The 20,867-nt window shown below is 43.1% G+C and overlaps 1 pseudogene; it reads left to right on the top strand.

Annotated features, from left to right (window-relative positions):
- LOC115162833 (WD repeat-containing protein 81-like) overlaps window positions 1-20,867 on the top strand; it is a 34,691-nt pseudogene that overhangs the window by 12,148 nt on the left and 1,676 nt on the right.

Below are 20,867 nucleotides of genomic sequence, written 5' to 3'. Positions count from 1 at the left end.
CCCGCAAAACACCAGTCTCAACTCCGGGATGCTGGCCTTCTAGGCAGAATTCCTCTGTCCAGTGTCTGTTCTTTGCCCATCTTAATCCTTTCTTTTTATTGGCCAGTCTGAGAGATGTCTTTTTCTTTGCAACTCTGCCTAGAAGGCCAGCATCCCGGAGTCGCCTCTTCCCTGTTGACGTTGAGAGATCCTTCATTTCTCAGAACAAGAATAGACTGACGAGTTTCAGAAGAAAGGTCTTTGTTTCTATCCATTTTGAGCCTGTAATTGAATCCACAAATGCTGATCCTCCAGATACTCAACCAGTCTAAAGAAGGCCAGTTTTATTGCTTCTTTAATCAGTACAACAGTTTTCAGCTGTGATAACATAATTGCAAAAGGGTTTTCTAATCATAAATTAGCCTTTTAAAATGATAAACTTGGATTAGCTAACACAACGTGACATTGGAACACAGGAGTGATGGTTGCTGATAATGGGCCTCTGTACACCTATGTAGATATTCCATAAGAAAATCTGCCGTTTCCAGCTACACTAGTCATTTTTTTCTAAAAACACAACCTCAAAACACTCTTGCAACCCGCCTCACCAATTTAAAAAAAGTATTATTTACCTCAAATCTGAAATCCACAACAGAGGTTAGCCAGAGGTTAGCCAGAGGTTAGCCAGAGGTTAGCCAGAGGTTAGCCAGTTCACTGGCTAACGTTGGAGTTCAGCTAGCCACGGTTGGCGGTCATCAGCTATCCCTTAGCTCGAAAAGTTATCGCCAGTTTTGTACAGTGTGACTCAGACCAGAGCATACCCAACCTATTTTCTCTCTATATCCCCGGATTTCTACCGCAGGCTCTGGACATTTACACCTGGATTTTGCAGCTAGCTAGCTGCTACCCGAGTGACTATTGGCTTACGTTGGTCCCGCAGCTAACATCAATTATTCCGGAGCTAGCCAGCTGAAGAGTTCCATCAGCCACTCCTGGGCTACAATCACCTATCCGGACCCGTTTTACTGCCGATGCGGAGCCCCATCGGGCCTTCACGACGTTATCTGTCCGAGGGAGTTATCCAACTGGCCCCTCCGTCGCGACGTAACCTGAATGCCTATCTGCGGCCCGCTAATCGTTAGCTGTCTTATCGGCTGCTATCTGAATAGGTCTATCGGACAATTTTCTTGGGCCACTGTAACTATTTTGCCAATTGGACTGGGCCTCCCTACCACACGGAACCCCACTAATCTACAGACGGAAACGCACGAGGTTGCTAAAAACAGACCACCCTCCATCTTCTGCCAGCTTGCTACCTATTGCCCGGCTAGCTGTCTGAATCTCACTGGACCCTTATGATCACTCGGCTAAGCATGCCTCTCCTTAATGTCAATATGCCTTGTCCATTGCTGTTCTGGTTAGTGTTTATTGGCTTATTTTACTGTAGAGCCTCTAGCCCTGCTCATTATACCTTATCCAGCCTTTCAGTTCCACCACCCACACATGCTATGACATCTTCTGGTTTCAATGATGTTTTAGAGACAATATCTCTCTCATCATCACTCAATGCCTAGGTTTACCTCCACTGTATTCACATCCTACCATACCTTTGTCTGTACATTATACCTTGAAGCTATTTTATTGCCCCCAGAAACCTGCTCCTTTTACTCTTTATTCCGGACGTCACAGACAACCAATTCTCATAGCTTTTAGCCGTACCCTTATCCTACTCCTCCTCTGTTCCTCTGGTGATGTAGAGGTGAATCCAGGCCCTGCAGTGCCTAGCTCCACTCCTATTCCCCAGGCACTCTCTTTTGATGACTTCTGTAACCGTAATAGCCTTGGTTTCATGCATGTTAACATTAGAAGCCTCCTCCCTAAGTTTGTTTTAGTCAGTGCTTTAGCACACTCTGCCAACCCGGATGTTCTAGCCGTGTCTGAATCCTGGCTTAGGAAGACCACCAAAAACTCTGAAATCTCCATCCCTAACTACAACATTTTCAGACAAGATAGAACGGCCAAAGGGGGCAGTGTTAGCCTGCAGAGTTCTGTCCTACTATCCAGGTCTGTACCCAAACAATTTGAACTTCTACTTTTAAAAATCCATCTCTCTAAAAACAAGTCTCTCACCGTTGCTGCCTGCTATAGACCACCCTCTGCCCCCAGCTGTGCTCTGGACACCATATGTGAACTGATTGCCCCCCATCTATCTTCAGAGCTTGTGCTGCTAGGTGACCTAAACTGGGACATGCTTAACACCCCAGCCATCTTACAATCTAAGCTTGATGCCCTCAATCTCACACAAATTATCAATGAACCTACCAGGTACCACCCCAAAGCCGTAAACACGGGCACCCTCATAGATATCATCCTAACCAACTTGCCCTCTAAATACACCTCTGCTGTTTTCAACCAAGATCTCAGCGATCACTGCCTCATTGCCTGCATCCATAATGGTTCAGCGGTCAAACGACCTCCACTCATCACTGTCAAACACTCCCTGAAACATTTCAGTGAGCAAGCCTTTCTAATCGACCTGGCCCGGGTATCCTGGAAGGATATTGACCTCATCCCGTCAGTAGAGGATGCCTGGTTATTTTTTTAAATGCCTTCCTCACCATCTTAAATAAGCATGCCCCATTCAAGAAATTTAGAACCAGGAACAGATATAGCCCTTGGTTCTCTCCAGACCTGACTGCCCTTAACCAACACAAAACATCCTGTGGCGTTCTGCATTAGCATCGAACAGCCCCCGTGATATGCAACTTTTCAGGGAAGTTAGAAACCAATATACACAGGCAGTTAGAAAAGTCAAGGCTAGCTTTTTCAGGCAGAAATTTGCTTCCAGCAACACAAACTCAAAAAAGTTCTGGGACACAGTAAAGTCCATGGAGAATAAGAACACCACCTCCCAGCTTCCCACTGCACTGAGGATAGGAAACTCTGTCACCTCCGATAAATCCACTATAATTGAGAATTTCAATAAGCATTTTTCTACGGCTGGCCATGCCTTCCACCTGGCTACCCCTACCGCGGTCAACAGCACTGCACCCCCCACAGCTACTCGCCCAAGCCTTCCCCATTTCTCCTTCTACCAAATCCAGTCAGCTGATGTTCTGAAAGAGCTGCAAAATCTGGACCCCTACAAATCAGCCAGGGTAGACAATCTGGACCCTTTCTTTCTAAAATTATCTGCCAAAATTGTTGCAACCCCTATTACTAGCCTGTTCAACCTCTCATGTTGTCTGAGATTCCAAAAGATTGGAAAGCAGCTGCTGTCATCCCCCTCTTCAAAGGAGGGGACACTCTTGACCCAAGCTGCATCAGACCTGTATCTATCCTACCCTGCCTTTCTAAGGTCTTTGAAAGCCAAGTCAACAAACAGATTACCAACCATTTCGAATCCCACCGCACCTTCTCCGCTATGCAATCTGGTTTCAGAGCTGGTCATGGGTGCACCTCAGCCACGCTCAAGGTCCTAAACGATATCGTAACCGCCATCAATAAGAAACAATACTGTGCTGCCGTATTCATTGCCCTGGCCAAGGCTTTCGACTCTGTCAATCACCACATCCTCATCGGCAGACTCAATAGCCTTGGTTTCTCAAATGATTGCCTAGCCTGGTTCACCAACTACTTCTCTGATAGAGTTCAATGTGTCAAATCGGAGAGCCTGTTGTCCGGGCCTCTGGTAGTCTCTATGGGGGTGCCACAGGGTTCAATTCTTGGGCCAACTCTTTTCTCTGTATACATCAATGATGTCGTTCTTGCTGCTGGTGAGTCTCTGATCCACCTCTACGCAGACGACACCATTCTGTATACTTCTGGCCCTTCTTTGGACACTGTGTTAACTACCCTCCAGACGAGCTTCAATGCCATACAACTCTCCTTCCGTGGCCTCCAACTGCTCTTAAATACAAGTAAAACTAAATGCATGCTCTTCAACCGATCTCTGCCTGCACCTACCCGCCCGTCCAGTATCACTACTCTGGACGGTTCTAACTTAGAATATGTGGACAAGTACAAATACCTAGGTGTCTGGTTAGACTATAAGCTCTCCTTCCAGACTCACATCAAACATCTCCAATCCAAAGTTAAATCTAGAATTGGCTTCCTATTTCGCAACAAAGCATTCTTCACTCATGCTGCCAAACATACCCTCGTAAAACTGACCATCCTACCGATTCTCGACTTCGGCGATGTCATTTACAAAATAGCCTCCAATACCCTACTCAATAAACTGAATGCAGTCTATCACAGTGCCATCCGTTTTGTCACCAAAGCCCCATATACTATCCACCACTGCGACCTGTATGCTCTCGTTGGCTGGCCCTCGCTTCATACTCGTCGCCAAACCCACTGACTCCAGGTCATCTACAAGACCCTTCTAGGTAAAGTCCCCCCTTATCTCCGCTCACTGGTCACCATAGCAGCACCCACCTGTAGCACGCGCTCCAGCAGGTATATCTCTCTGGTCACCCCCAAAGCCAATTCCTCCTTTGGCCGTCTCTCCTTCCAGTTCTCTGCTGCCAATGACTGGAACGAACTACAAAAATCTCTGAAACTGGAAACAGTCATCTCCCTCACTAGCTTTAAGCACCAGCTGTCAGAGCAGCTCACAGATCACTGCACCTGTACATAGCCCATCTATAATTTAGCCCAAACAACTACCACTTCCCCTACTGTATTTATTTTGCTCCTTTGCACCCCATTATTTCTACTTTGCACTTTCTTCCACTACAAATCGACCATTCCAGTGTTTTACTTGCTATATTGTATTTACTTTGCCACCATGGCCTTTTTTGCCTTTACCTCCCTTATCTCACCTCATTTGCTCAGATTGTATGTAGACTGATTTTTCTACTGTATTATTGACTGTATGTTTGTTTTACTCCATGTGTAACTCTGTGTTGTTGTATGTGTCGAACTGCTTTGCTTTGTCTTGGCCAGGTCGCAATTGTAAATGAGAACTTGTTCTCAACTTGCCTACCTGGTTAAATAGAGGTGAAATAAATATAAAAAAAAATTTAAAATTCAACATGAACAATGTCTACACTGTATTTCTGATCAATTTGATGTTTTAATGGACAACAAATGTGCTTTTCTTTCAAAAACAAGGACATTTCTAAGTGACCCTAAACGGTAGTATGCATACGGTAGTACACATACTTTGAACGGTAGTATACATACATACATACATACATACATACATACATACATATACAGTGCCTTCGGAAAGTATTCAGACCCCTTGACTTTTTCCACCATTTCTTTTTATATTTTTATCCATTTTAGATATAGCTTGTAATGTAACAGAAGGTTGTAAAAGTCAAGTGGTCTGAATACTTTCTGAAGGCACTGTGTGTGTGTGTGTATATATAATATATATTTTTAAAGTAACAAAATAAATAACAATAATGAGGCTATATACAGGGGGCACCGATACTAAGTCAATGTACGGGGGTCCAGGCTAGTCAAGGTAATTTTTACATGTACAGTGGGGGGAAAAAAGTATTTGATCCCCTGCTGATTTTGTACATTTGCACACTGATAAAGAAAGGATTAGTCTATAATTTTAATGGTAGGTTTATTTGAACAGTGAGAGACAGAATAACAACAAAAATATCCAGAAAAACGCATGTCAAAAATTGTAAAATTGATTTGCATTTTCATGAGGGAAATAAGTATTTGACCCCCTCTCAATCAGAAAGATTTCTGAATCCAAGGTGTCTTTTATACAGGTAACGAGCTGAGGTTAGGAGCACACTCTTAAAGGGAGTGCTCCTCACCGCAGCTTGTTACCTGTATAAAAGACACCTGTCCACAGAAGCAATCAATCAATCAGATTCCAAACTCTCCACCATGGCCAAGACCAAAGAGCTCTCCAAGGATGTCAGGGACAAGATTGTAGACCTACACAAGGCTGGAATGGGCTACAAGACCATCGCCAAACAGCTTGGTGAGAAGGTGACAACATTTGGTGCGATTATTCGCAAATGGAAGAAACACAAAAGAACTATCAATATCCCTCGGCCTGGGGCTCCATGCAAGATCTCACCTCGGGGGGTTGCAATGATCATGAGAACGGTGAGGAATCAGCCCAGAACTACACGGGAGGATCTTGTCAATGATCTCAAGGCAGCTGGGACCATAGTCACCAAGAAAACAATTGGTAACACACTACGCCGTTGCGTCCGCAACGTCCCCCTGCTCAAGAATACATATACATGTCCGTCTGAGGTTTGCCAATGAACATCTGAATGATTCAGAGGACAACTGGTGAAAGTGTTGTGGTCAGATGAGACCAAAATGGAGCTCTTTGGCATCAACTCAACTCGCCGTGTTTGGAGGAGGAGGAATGCTGCCTATGACCCCAAGAACACCATCTCCACCGTCAAACATGGAGGTGGAAACATTATGCTTTGTTTTTTTTCTGCTAAGGGGACAGGACAACTTCACCGCATCAAAGGGACGATGGACGGGGCCATGTACCGTCAAATCTTGGGTGAGAACATCCTTCCCTCAGCCAGGGCATTGAAAATGGGTCGTGGATGGGTATTCCAGCATGACAATGACCCAAAACACACGGCCGAAGCAACAAAGGAGTGGCTCAAGAAGAAGCACATTAAGGTCCTGGAGTGGGATAGGCAGTCTCTAGACCTTAATCCCATAGAAAATCTGTGGAGGGAGCTGAAGGTTCGAGTTGCCAAACGTCAGCCTCGAAACCTTAATGACTTGGAGAAGATCTGCAAAGAGGAGTGGGATAAAATCCCTCCTGAGATGTGTAAAAACCTGGTGGCCAACTACAAGAAACGTCTGACCTCTGTGATTGCCAATAAGGGTTTTGCATCCAAGTACTAAGTCATGTTTTGCAGAGGGGTCAAATACTTATTTCCCTCATTAAAATGCAAATCATTTTATAACATTTTTGACATGGGTTTTTCAGGATTTTTTTGTTGTTATTCTGTCTCTCACTGTTCAAATAAACCTACCATTAAAATTATAGACAGATCATTTCTTTGTAAGTGGGCAAACGTACAAAATCAGCAGGGGATCAAATACTTTTTTCCCCCACTGTAGGTAGGGGTAAAATGCTCTTTCTTACGCCAGACAATGTTTGGAGTGAATTTTAGCACAAACATACTTTTTTACCCAGGCTAGGACAAATGAATGCTGAACTGAACTTTATCCCCACATGAATGGGCATGGCAGCAGATTTCATGTTTTAGATACTCATTGTGTTTGATATCTCACCCCCCATTGGGAATGAGCTTTGGCAGAGGTGGCGGGATTTTGTTAGGAGAGATTGCAAAGCATTTTCGTCCAGAACCCAAATTGATTAGTTAGAGATTTGGTTTTGGGTGCCGAGAATATCAGTTGTTATTGTTGAGTTCACTGTATAACACTGATAACTGATTTCTCCCTACAGACACAGTCTGCAAGACCGTTAGATGGCTGTCTGCAAAGTTTGGACCCACAGTGACGTCTCGATATTAAATCAGGGATTATATACAGTTGAAGTCAGAAGTTTACATACACTTAGGTTGGAGACATTAAAACTAGTTTTTTTAACAGCTTGGAAAATTCCAGAAAATGATGTCATGGCTTTAGAAGCTTCTGATAGGCTAATTGAAGTGTACCTGTGGATGTATTTCAGGTCTACCTTCAAACTCAGTGCCTCTTTGCTTGACATCATGGGAAAATCAAAAGAAATCAGCCAAGATCTCAGAATTTTTTTTTAGACCTCCACAAGTCTGGTTCATCCTTGGGAGCAATTTCCAAACGCCTGAAGGTACCACGTTCATCTGTACAAACAATAGTACACAAGTATAAACACCATGGGACCATGCAGCTGTCATACCGCTCAGGAAGGAGACGCGTTCTGCCAGCTTGTACGGGATACATTTGTACTGTAGTGAAGTCGTCTCTATAGTAATGCAATGTCTCTTTCATAATCATGTGAAACGTCAGTTACTATGGAAATGCTGGGATGTGTTTTTCTATGAGAATGATGTTTAATGTAACTATGATGCAACTTATGTTGATATAGATTAGAGGTCGACCGATTAATCGGAATGGCCGATTAATTCGGGCTGATTTCTAGATTTCATAACAATCGGTAATCAGTATTTTTGTCCACCGATTTGCCGATTAAAAAAAATATATATAAAAAAATGGAACATTTTTTTACACCTTTATTTAACTAGGCAAGTCAGTTTAATTACACATTCTTATTTTCAGTGACGGCCTAGGAACGGGGGTTAACTGCCTTGTTCAGGGGGGATTCGGGTATTCGTTTTTGCAACCTTCTGGTTACTAGTCCAATGCTCTAACCACCTGCCTTACATTGCACTCCACAAGGAGCCTGACTACCTGTTACGCGAGGGCAGCAAGAAGCCAAGGTAAGTTGCTAGCTAGCATTAAACTTATCTTATAAAAAAACTATCAATCTTTAACATAATCACTAGTTAACTACACATGGTTGATGATATTATTAGTTTATCTAACGTGTCCTGCGTTGCATATAATCGATGCGGTGCCTGTTAATTTCTCATCGAATCACAGCCTACTTCGACAAACGGGTGATGATTTAACAAGCGCATTTGCGAAAAAAGCACTGTCGTTGCACCAATGTACCTAACCATAAACATCAATGCCTTTCTTTAAAATCAATACACAAGTATAGATTTTTAAACCTGCATATTTAGTTAATATTGCCTGCTAGCATGAAATTGTGTCACTGCTCTTGCTTTTATTGCCTGGCTCGTTGCGAACTAATTTGCCAGAATTGTACGTAATTATGACATACCATTGAATGTTGTGCATTGTAACAGGAATATTTAGACTTAGGGATGCCACCCGTTAGATAAAATACGGACCGGTTCCGTATTTCACTGAAAGAAAAAAAACGTTTTGTTTTTGAGTGTCACGTCCTGACCAGCAGAGGGCATATTGCTTAGTCTAGGTCAGGATGTGGCAGGTGGTTTGTGTTTGTTTAATGTTGATGATTGGGACTTCCAATTGAAGGCAGGTGTGTATAGTTGCCTTTGATTGGAAGTCCTATATAGGTGTGTGTGTTTGTCTTTGGGGTTGTGGGGAATTGTTTGTGTGCAGTGCGTTGGTTTGAGCCTGCCACACTGTTACCATTGTAAGTACTGTTTATTGTTTTTTTTGTTCAAGTGGATGCCTTACATGTTTCCTTTAATAAACATGAGTGTCCACAATCCCGCTGCGCCTTGGTCCTTCTCTCTTAAATACGACATATTCGCCGAAGAGTACGACATATTCTGTGACATTGAGATCATAGTTTCCGGATTCGACCATATTAATGACTTAAGGCTCGTATTTCTGTGTGTTTATTATAATTAAGTCTATGATTTGATAGAGCAGTCTGACTGAGCGGTGGTAGGCACCAGCAGGCTCGTAAGCATTCATTCAAACAGCACTTTCGTGTGTTTTGCCAGCAGCTCTTCGCAATGCATTGTGCTGTTTATGACTTACTTCAAGCCTGTCAACTCCCAAGATTAGGCTGGTGTAACTGATGTGAAATGGCTAGCTAGTTAGCGGGTGCACGCTAATAGCGTTTCAAACGTCACTCGCTCTGAGACTTCAAATCAAATGTATTTATATAGCCCTTCTTACATCAGCTGAAATCTCAAAGTGCTGTACAGAAACCCAGCCTAAAACCCCAAACAGCAAGCAATGCAGGTGTAGAAGCACGGTGGCTAGGAAAAACTCCCTAGAAAGGAAGAAACCTAGAGAGGAACCAGGCTATGAGGGGTGGCCAGTCCTCTTCTGGCTGTGCCGGGTGGAGATTATAACAGCACATGGCCTAGATGTTCAAATGTTCATAAATGACCAGCATTGTCAAATAATAATAATCATAGTAGTTGTAGAGGGTGCAACAAGTCAGTAACACAAGAGTAAGTGTCAGTTGGCTTTTTCATAGCCGATCTTTGAGAGTATCTCTACCGCTCCTGCTGTCTCTAGAGAGTTGAAAACAGCAGGTCTGGGACAGGTAGCACGTCCGGTGAACAGGTCAGGGTTCCAGCAGGTCTGGGACAATAGGTTTGGGACAGGTAGCACGTCCGGTGAACAGGTCAGGGTTCCATAGCTGCAGGCAGAACAGTTGGATCTGGAGCAGCAGCACGGCCAGGTGAACTGGGGACAGCAAGGAGTCATCAAGCCAGGTAGTCCTGAGGCATGGTCCTAGGGCTCAGGTCCTCCGAGAAAGAAAGAAAGAGAAAGAGAGAATTAGAGAGAGCATATTTAAATTCACACAGGACACCGGAAAAGACTAGAGAAATTCTCCAGATGTGACAGACTGACCCTAGCCCCCCGACACATAAACTACTGCAGCATAAATACTGGAGGCTGAGACAGGAGGGAGTATCAGGAGGGACTTGGAGTAGTTGTTCCCCTTGCACTACATGGGTAACGCTGCTTCAGGGGTGGCTGTTGTCGATGTGTTCCTGGTTCGAGCCCAGGTAGGAGCGAGGAGAGGTACGGAAGCTATACTGTTACACTGGCAATACTAAAGTGCCTATAAGAACATCCAATAGTCAAAGGTATATGAAATACAAATCGTATAGAGAGAAATAGTCCTATAATTCCTATAATACCTACAACCTAAAACTTCTTACCTGGGAATATTGAAGACTCATGTTAAAAGAACCACCAGCTTTCATATGTTCCCATGTTCTGAGCAAGGCACTTAAACGTTAGCTTTCTTACATTGCACTTTTACTTTCTTCTCCAACACTTTGTTTTTGCATTATTTAAACCAAATTGAACATGTTTCATTATTTATTTGAGGTTAAATTGATTTTATTTATGTATTATATTAAGTTAAAATAAGTGTTCATTCAGTATTGTTGTAATTGTCATTATTAGCCTTCCCTGTGGCTCAGTTGGTAGAGCATGGTGTTTGCAACGCCAGCATAGTGTGTGCAACGCCAGGGTTGTGGTTTCGATTCCCACGGGGGGCCAGTACAAAAAAAATGACAAAAAATGAAATGTATGTATTCACTACTGTAAGTCGCTCTGGATAAGAGCGTCTGCTAAATGACTAAAATGTACAAATAAATAAATAAAAATCGGCCGATTAATCGGCATCGGTGTTGAAAAATCATAATCGGTCGACCTCTAATATAGATTACAATTATCATCCTGAATATGAAGGCTATACTCACTTCATGTTACACACATAGACACTCAACCATGCAAATTGGTTGGGTAATTATTTATTTAGATATCACACATTATAGTCTTAGTCTTATCCAGACATCATACACACTCTCACAAAATCACATCCAATATTATACACATCAACCTACTCAAATCTACTACACACATAATATCCTGACTCAATTTTCTAACATCTGTGGCATTGGCTCACAGGCAAACAGGCAAGGGAATAAAACAGAAAAGAAAACACCAGTTGGTTTGTGCATATTGCTCGAACCTGTTTCTTGAATACTAAACATCAGACATTTGAAATCTCTATTTTTGACCATCGTAATACCTCTAATGGTAGTAACTTTACAAGCACTATTTATGGTGAATGTAGACTGAGAATAGTATCTAGTTATGGTAAAGGGGGGAAATAAGTATTGCCAGTTATAATTGTGACAGCATAGCCAATTTTTAGAAGAAAAGACAATCAGTCTTTACATGGCTAAAAGAGAAGGAATATAACATACTGTTTACAGGAAACTCGCTCTACATCCTTAGATTAAGTTGTGTGGGAAAAGGAATGGGGGAGAATAATAAGCTTACATTTTCTTTTTTGTCTCATCCTCACCCTCTGAATAACGATTACTGTAAGTAATTCTTTCCAAATAATAAAAAGAAAAATTAACAAATGCACAAAAATATCAGTGCGAAGGCCAAATTACAGAGGAATAACTTTTTGAGACTATTAAATCCTTTCAGTCTGGGAAAAACCCCAGGGCTTGATGGGATACCGGTACAGGTATATTGTCTTTTTATATACTCAAAGTTCCATAATTAGCTTGTTTGAACTACTCGTATATAAATGGTAGACTGTCAGGTACTCAGCGGGAAGGTCTGATTTCACTATTATTAAAAAAAGACACAGATGGCAAATATAAAGATCCAGTCATCTAAAAAAAATGGAGTCCTCTTACACGTCAATGTTGTGATGCAAAAACACTAGCGAAATGCATAGCAATCAGGATTAAAAAGGTTTTGTCAGGTATTGTTCATCCTGATCAGACAGGTTTTTTTTACATAGATGATACATTGGAGACAGTATACGACAACTACTAGAAATAATAGAACAACATGAAACATCTAAGAAGCCAGGCCTGGTATTCACAGCGTATTTTGAAAAGGCCTTTGATAAAGTGAGACTGGATTTTATATACAGTGCATGTGGAAAGTATTCAGAACCTTTCACTTTTTCCACATTTTGTTACTTTACTGCCTTATTTTAAAATATATTTTTTTCCCCTCATTGATCTACACACAATACCCAATAATGACAATGCAAAAACATTTTCTATCAATTTTAGCAACAATTTTTTTTAAATCACATTCATGTAAATATTCAAACCTTTTATTCAGTACTTTTGTTGAAGCAGCTTTGGCCTTGGGTATGACGCTACAAGCTTGGCACACCTGTATTTGGAGAGTTTCTCCAATTTCTTCTCTGCAGATCCTTTCAAGCTCTGTCAGGTTGGATGGGGAGTGTTGCTGCACAGCTTTTTTCCGGTCTTTCCAGAGCTGAACACCCGTAAGGCAGGTCTGCTGGGAGCAGTGTTTCTGACCCAGAAGATCATTGTGTTCCTGTCTGACTCCACCCTCATGGACATGCTGTTGAAGATCAACCAGGACGTTCTGCTGCCCCTGCTGGACCTGCTCACCTCACCCAGGATGGGGTAGGTAAACCCAACACACACACACATCCCAGTCAAAAGTTTGGACACCTACTCATTCAAGGGTTTTTCTTCACTTTTTACTATTTTCGACATTGTAGAATAATTGTGAAGACATCAACTATGAAATAACACATATGGAATCATGTAGTAACCAGAAAAGTGTTAAACAAATCAAAATATATTTTATATTTGACATTTTTCAAAGTAGCCACCCTTTGCCTTGACAGCTTTGCACACTCATGGCATTCGCTCAACCAGCTCCATGAAGTAGTCACCTGGAATGCATTTCAATTAACAGGTGTGCCTTGTTAAAAGGTAATTTGTGGAATTTCTTTCCTCAATGCATTTGAGCCAATCAGTTGTGTGGTGACAAGGTAGGTGTGTTATACAGAAGATAACCCTATTTGGTAAAATACCAAGTCCATATTATTTTACTACGCAAGTCAGTTCAGAACAAATTCTTATTTTCAATGACAGCCTAGGAACAGTGGGTTAACTGCCTCTAACCACTAGGCTACGCTGCCGCCCCAAGAACAGCTCAAATAAGCAAAGAGAAATGACAGTCCATCATTACTTTAAGACATGAAGGTCAGTCAATCCGGAAAATGTAAAGAACTTTGAAAGTTTATTCAAATGCAGTCGCAAAAACCATCAAGCACTATGATGAAACTGGCTCTCATGAGGACCGCCACAGGAAAGGAAGACCCAGAGTTACCTCTGCTGCAAAGGATAAGTTCATTAGAGTTAACTGCACATCAGATTGCAGCCCAAAGAAATGCTTCACCGAGTTCAAGTAACAGATACATTTCAACATGAACTGTTCAGAGGAGACTGCGTGAATCAGGCCTTCATGGTTGAATTGCTGCAAAGAAACCACTACTTGCTTGGGCTAAGAAACACGAGAAATGGACATTAGACTTTGAGATTTTTGGTTCCAACCGCTGTGTCTTTGTGAGACGCCAAGTAGGTGAACGGATGATCTCCGCATGTGTGGTTTCTACCGTAAAGCATGGAGGAGGAGGTGTGGGGGTGCTTCGCTGTTGACACTGTCAGTGATTTTATTTAGAATTCAAGGCACACTTAACCAGCATGGCTACCACAGCATTCTGCAGCGATACGCCATCCCATCTGGTTTGCGCTTAGTGGGACTACCATTTGTTTTTCAACAGGACAATAACCCAACACCTCCAGGCTGCGTAAGGGCTATTTGGCCAAGAAGGAGAGTGATGGAGTGCTGCATCAGATGACCTGGCCTCCACAATCACCCGATCTCAACAGAATTGAGGTGGTTTGGGATGAGTTGTACCGCAGAGTGAAGGAAATGCAGCCAACAAGTGCTCAGCATATGTGGGAACACATCAAGACTTTTGGAAAAACATTCCTAGTGAAGCTGGTTGAGAGAATTCCAAGAGTGTGGCAAAGGGTGTCTACTTTAAAGAATCAAATATGTAAAGTATATTTAGAATTTTCTTTAAAAAAAATGTACTACATGGTTCCATATGTGTTACTTCATAGTTTTGATGTCTTCACTATTATTCTATAATGTAAAAATAAAGAAAAACCCTTGAATGAGTAGGTGTGTCCAAACTTTTGAATGGCACTGTACATACTAACAACTCAACAAGATCTCAAAGTTTAAATTGAAATTTGACTTATTAACGATGAACGTCTATTTTTTTTTATTAATTCCATGTGGTTATAGGGTTAACACAGAAATGCACGAGGTCATGAAAGCACTGGGACATTTTCAGCTTCCAGGAATTGTGTATAGATTCTTGCGTCATGCTGAAACATGAGGTGATGGCTTGCGGAAGAATGGCACGACAATGGGCCTCAGGATTTCGTCACTGTATCTCTGTGCATTCAAATTGCCATCGATAAAATGCAATTGTGTTCAGTGTCCGTAGCTAACACCACCACCGTGGGCACTCTGTTCACCACGTTGACATCAGCAAACCGCTCGCCCACATGACACCATACATGCTGTCTACCATCTGCCCGGTACAGTTGTAACCCGGATTCATCTGTGAAAAGCACACTTCTCCAGCGTGCCAGTGGCCATTGAAGGTGAGCATTTGCCCACTGAAGTCGGTTACGATGCCAAACTGCGGTCAGGTCAAGACCCTGGTGAGGACGACGAGCACACAGATGAGCTTCCCTGAGACGGTTTGTGCAGAATTTCTTCGGTTGTGCAATCCCACAGTTTCATCAGCTGGCCAGGTGGCTGGTCTCAGACGATCCCGCAGGTGAAGAAGCTGGATGACCTTGGCTGGTGAGGTTACACATGGTCTATGGTTGTGAGGGCTGTTGGACTTAACTGCTAAATTCTCTAAAATGACGTTGCAGGCTTATGTTAGAGAAATGAACATTCAGTTCTCTGGCAACAGCTCTGGTGGACATTCCTGTAGTCAGCATGCCAATTGCACGCTCTCTCAAAAATTGTTTTTAGAAATTAATAGATAACTAAAATGAGAAGGAAAAACCATCTCAAAAAGAAGGTTCAATATATTCATGTATAATGTGTATTCATGTGACGAAACTACACATTTTAGTGGTCTTTTATTGTCCCCAGCACAGGGTGCACCTGTGTAATGATCATACTGTTTAATCAGCTTCTTGATATACCACACCTGTCAGGTGGATGGATTATCTTAGTGAAGGAGGGACCAACACTTTACATGTTTGTATTTTTGTTCAGTGTAACATAAGACCTTGGAGACTGAAACATGCAAGAAAACATTATTTCCCACATAAATTCATAGTGTTACATTGAAATGAAATAGACATTGGGTATAATGTTAAACAGTGTTCTATTGAATCTGCCACTCTGTTCTGTCCTCAGGTTCCCCAGTGGAGTGCAGGCACGTTCGGCTGTGTGTCTGAAGACCCTCCGCCTGATGACTCATCTGCTTGCGCATCGGCAGGGAGATGGTGCAGCAACACATGGTAGAGACCCTGAAACGCTTCTTCACTGTCTTCTCCCTGCTGCAGTGCCTACAGGGACAGGGAAACACTGGCCTTACTGGAAGGTAGGCATTCTGAAACTGTATATATTAAACACCAAAATGTTTTAAGTGAAGTTAGGCTGGTTAAAAGCCAGGAAATTCAAATATGTCAGTTTTGATATGAGCTCAGTCTCCTAACTTATGTGAAGTTGTGAGACTTTTTAAAATTATTTCATTCCATTGAGCTGTCCTCTGTGTGGCGCAGATGGAGAGCTCCCCCTGCAGGGAGGTGGGAGAATGCACCCTGCTGGATGTGTGTACGCCGGAGGGGTCAGAGGTGACGTGTGAGCTGGGGGTTCTGGAGGAGCTGCAGGCCGTGTTTAACCCTGAGATGGCATATGCCTCCAACATCCCCTTCTACTGCCTTCATAGGTGAGACACGCGCGCGCACACACACAAACAATTTTATAAATGCATACAATCCATCTTAAAATCTGAATTCTACATGTTCCTTACACAGTTTAAGTCGGAAGTTTACATACACTTAGGTTGCAGTCATTAACTCTTTTTTTCAACCACTCCACAAATTTCTTGTTAACAAACTGTAGTTTTGGCAAGTTGGTTAGGTCATCTACTTTGTGCATAACACAAGTAATTTTTCCAACAATTGTGTAAAGACAGATTATTTCACTTATAATTCACTGTATCACAATTCCAGTGGGTCAGATGTTTACATACACTAAGTGTATGCCTTTTTAAACAGCTTGGAAAATTCCAGAAAATGATGTCATGGCTTTAGAAGCTTCTGATAGGCTAATTGACATAATTTCAGTCAATTGGAGCTGTACCTGTGGATGAATTTCAAGGCCTACCTTCAAACTCAGTACCTCTTTGCTTGACATCATGGGGAAATCAGCAGAGACCTCTGAAAAAAAATGATAGACCTCCACAAGTCTGGTTCATCCTTGGGAGCAATTTCCAAACGCCTGAAGTTACCACGTTCATCTGTCCAAACAATAGTACACAAGTATAAACACCATGGGACCACGCAGCCGTCATACCGCTCAGGAAGGAGACATGTTCTGTCTCCTAGATTTGAATGTACTTTGGTGTGAAAAGTGCAAATCAATCCCAGAAGAACAGCAAAGGACCTTGTGAAGATGCTGGAGGAAACAGGTACAAAAGTATCTATATCCACAGTAAAACGAGTCCTATATCGACATAACCTGAAAGGCCGCTCAGCAAGGAAGAAGCCACTGGTCCAAAACCGCCATAAAAAAGCAAGACTAGGGTTTGCAACTGCACAGGGGACAAAGATTGAACTTTGGAGAAATGTCCTCTGGTCTGATGAAACAAAAATTGAAGTGTTTGGCCATAATGACCATCGTTATGTTTGGAGGGAAAAGGGGGAGGCTTGCAAGCCGAAGAACACCATCCCAACCGTGAAGCACAGGGGTGGCAGCATCATGTTGTGGGGGTGCTTTGCTGCAGGAGGGACTGGTGCACTTCACAAAATAGATGGCATCTTGAGGGAGGAAAATGATGTGGATATATTGAAGCAACATCTCAAGACATCAGTCAGGAAGTTAAAGCTTGGTCACAAATGGGTCTTCCAAATGGACAATGGCCCCAAGCATACTTCCAAAGTTGTGGAAAATTGACTTAAGGACAACAAAGTCAAGATATTGGAGTGGCCATCACAAACCCCTGACCTCAATCCTTTAGGAAATTTCTGAGCAGAACTGAAAAAGAGTGTGCGAGCAAGGAGGCCTACAAACCTGACTCAGTTACACCAGCTCTGTCAGGAGGAATGGGACAGAATTCACCCAACTTATTGTGGGAAGCTTGTGGAAGGCTACCCAAAACATTTGACCCAAGTGAAACAATTTAAAGGCAATGCTACCAAATACTAATTGAGTGTATGTAAACTTCTGACCCACTGGGAGTGTGATGAAAGAAATAAAAGCTGAAATAAATCATTCTCTCTCTGCTATTATTCTGACATTTCACATTCTTAATATAAAGTGGTGATCCTAACTGACCTAAGACAGGGAATTTTTACTGCGATTAAATGTCAGGAACTGTGAAAAACTGAGTTTAAATGTATTTGGCAAAGGTGTATGTAAACTTCCGACTTCAACTGTATGTCCTTGATGGTTGTCAAAGCATTGTGTCCTTTGGCCCTGGCCCAGGTAATGTAGCGATCCATAAGCTGGTTTCCAACCACGAGCTGGTCTGGAGGTTGGCCCAGTCCTACCACTCCAGGGTGAGTCCTGGCAGTCCTGATGCCCCCCCCCCCCCAGCAGGGTCCAAGGACAGGACAGGGTAGCTCCCTCGCAGTGGCCGCTCCCTGCAGGGCAACTGGCTGGCCTGCTGGCAGTATGAGATCAGTCTCAACCAGCAGGATCCCCACTTCGACTTCCACCAGATCCGCCTGCAGAGCTTCCTGGCCCATTCGGGCATGGCTAAGTGTTTGGCTCCGCTTGCTGGGGAGGACTACTTCCTGTCTGGTAGCACGGACAAAACAGTGAAGCTGTGGCCCCTCTATAACCCCTGCGACGTGACGCGGGTGGTGGAGCCAAGGCTGACCTACATGGATCATAAGAAGTCTGTGTTCTGTGTTGGCCAACTGGAGGGTGGTCAGCTGTGACGGCACCGTGCACCTCTCAGACCAGATCACAGGTCAGTGGGGAGGAGACGTGTTGAGTTGACTCTCTGCTTTTGTTTTGTTGGAGTACACAGAATGTTTTTCATTTAACTGAGTGATTTTTATTTTAATTCCACTACATATTTAATTATAATAAGAAATTAGGTAAATATTATGTGAAAGCTTCCGAACATACATAAAGTATTGGGAAATAAAGCTCTCCTCTTCCTGTGTGTGTCCAGGTGAACAGATCTGCTCTTATGAGGCCCTGGATGGGAAGATCCCCCATCACAGCAGTGACCACCATGCCTGCTCCTCACTGTAGTGTAGTGTTTGGCAGTGCAGACTCTCCTCCGCTTCATCGACCCAGGCTTGCAGGTACCTACCAAACCCAGAGAAAAACTACCCTGCTCACTCCCCTGTTTAGTCTCCATCCTTTTTATGCTAATCTAGTGGTCTGGTCAAAAGTAGTGCACTATGTAAGGGATAGGGTGCCATTTGGGGCGGTACCATGCTTTTCTGACTTATTATCCCATGTTATTTATCAGTGTAATGGAATAGAATAGCTTTTTCCTATTGCTTCTAATCTTCCTAGTCTTGGCCTGCCTGACATGCCAGAGTCAATGCTCTTCCCTAAAAAAAGAACATAAATATAATTTATATACAGTACCAGTCAAACGTTTGGACACACCTACTCATTAATTGCTGATTGAATTTATAATTGCTGCAGTTAATTGCTGATTTCTGAGGCTGGTAACTCTAATGAACGTATCCTCTGCAGCAGAGCTAACGGCTGGCGTACCACAACGTGAGTGCCGGACTGATCCGCTACCTGGCCGTGAGCCCTGGAGGGTGCACCGTGGCTGCAGGCTTCTCCTCTGGCTTCATCGTGCTGCTAGACGCACGCACAAGCCTGGTGCTGAGAGGCTGGCCCGCCCACGAGGGAGACATCCTGCAGATTAAGAGGTGTGTGTGTGGGGGGGGGGGGGTTGGGTAGGTGTGTGTTCAGTGTCTGCACGTGCATGTTTTTTGGTAATTTCACACTGACGATTGCTAGAGCAGTGGTTTCAAATCAATACGGATTCATGTTCCCGTTGGATAGTGATTATTTTTTACTGCGGTTAGCTATTGGATTTCACCAGCGGCATAAACAATGGATATTGAGGGATATAAAGTGAACCTTGTCTCCTAGCACTGACTGCTCCCACTCTCTCACACAGTCAGTTATTTGGCCTGCGGAGCTTTGTTACATAATGGGCCTTTTCCCATCAACATGTTTCTGCTGCTTGACATACTGGCTGCATCCCAAATGCCACTCTATTCTCTCCCTTTGGGCCCTGGTCAGAAGTAGTGCACTATACAGGGAATAGGATGCCATTTCAGACGCAGCCACTATCTCTGGCCAGTCAGTCCTTCACATGTTCCTCTCAGGGAAGTATGTAGGGCTCTAAAATGTTCAGCAGTCAGTCAGCTGATAAACACGAGGCAGAGTTGCAGCTTACTGTTTTATTCTGCTGTTCCATATTGGTGGTGGTGGTGAAATTTTAACGTGAGTCAAGTGACAGTTGTACCCAGAGGGTTTGTTCAGAAGCAGTCAACAAAGCACTAGAGCTGAGCAAACTTGACTTAACCCTGATTGGTGGGGTCAAGGATTGTGTCTCTGGCTTTAGAGGCTCAAGTTCAGGTAAATATGGACAGGAGTTACTCATTATAAAGGCTATACTGAGTCTCACTGGTCCATCCAGAAATGACCTAGACTCCTCATTGCTGTAATATTTATGGATTACTCTGTCAGTTCTCCCATGTTTGAGGTGCGCCACTGAAGATTGTATCCCCTATCATCGTCAAGCCTATCGCCAACTTTTTTAACCTGTCTCTCCTTTCTGGGGAGGTTCCCATTGCTTGGAAGGCAGCCACAGTTTGTCCTTTATTTAAAGGGGGAGATCAAGCTGATCCTTACAGTTATAGGCCTATTTCTATTTTTCCCTGTTTATCAAAAGTGTTGGAAAAACTTGTCAATAATCAACTGACTGGCTTTCTTGATGTCTAGTATTCTCTCAGGTATGCAATCTGGTTTCCGCTCGGGTTATGGATGTGTCACTGCAACCTTAAAGGTCCTAAATGATGTCACCATTGCCCTTGATTCTAAGCAATGTTGTGCTGCTATTTTTATTGACTTGGCCAAAGCTTTTGATACAGTAGACCATTCCATTCTTGTGGGCCGGCTGATGATTATTGGTCCCTCCTGAGGGGTCTTTGGCCTGGTTTGCTAACTACCTCTCTCAAAGAGTGCAGTGTATAAAGTCAGAAAATCTTCTGTCTCAGCCACTGCCTGTCACCAGAGGTGTACCCTAATGTTCGATCCTTGGCCTACGCTCTTCTCAATTTACATCA

Source organism: Salmo trutta, chromosome 26 (assembly GCF_901001165.1).
Source record: "Salmo trutta chromosome 26, fSalTru1.1, whole genome shotgun sequence".
In the NCBI taxonomy this organism is placed as follows: domain Eukaryota; kingdom Metazoa; phylum Chordata; class Actinopteri; order Salmoniformes; family Salmonidae; genus Salmo; species Salmo trutta.
The sequence above is the reverse complement of the archived record's forward strand: the minus strand, read 5'-3'. Positions and strand labels throughout refer to the sequence as shown.